This window comes from Euprymna scolopes, chromosome 5, assembly GCF_053919585.1.
Source record: "Euprymna scolopes isolate OS-2025 chromosome 5, ASM5391958v1, whole genome shotgun sequence".
NCBI classification, from domain to species: domain Eukaryota; kingdom Metazoa; phylum Mollusca; class Cephalopoda; order Sepiida; family Sepiolidae; genus Euprymna; species Euprymna scolopes.
The window spans coordinates 176,130,055-176,130,490 of record NC_136486.1 but is presented as its reverse complement, the minus strand read 5'-3'; positions in this window follow the sequence as shown (position 1 = coordinate 176,130,490).

The window sequence follows — 436 nt, the reverse complement described above, 5'->3', positions numbered from 1 at the left end:
TGTTCTACAAGTACTTTAATGCTGAATGCTCCAACAAACTACAAGCACTTGTACCCCTTAAACGTAAATACCCTTGACAAACTCGACAAGCAGCTAAATCCCACCCCTACACAGTAGAGATCTCAAAGTGTAATAAAGCCTTCTACTCCAATAGTTTGTTCCCCAGAACTGCTAGACTTTGGAACTCCCTTCCAGTATTCTGCTTTCCCAACTCTACTGACATGCAGAAGTTCAAGTGTAATGTGAACAGACATCTTGCTATCCATTTTCCTTCATAATATCCCTGCAACTTATGTCCCCGATAGTAGCCCCCTACTTCAAAGTAGCAGTGTTCCTTGTTTGGGGTGAAAATTAAATAAGAAAAAAAAATGTATATATATATATATATATATATATATATACCCAATACTCAAATTTGGGCATGCAGGTATATGTA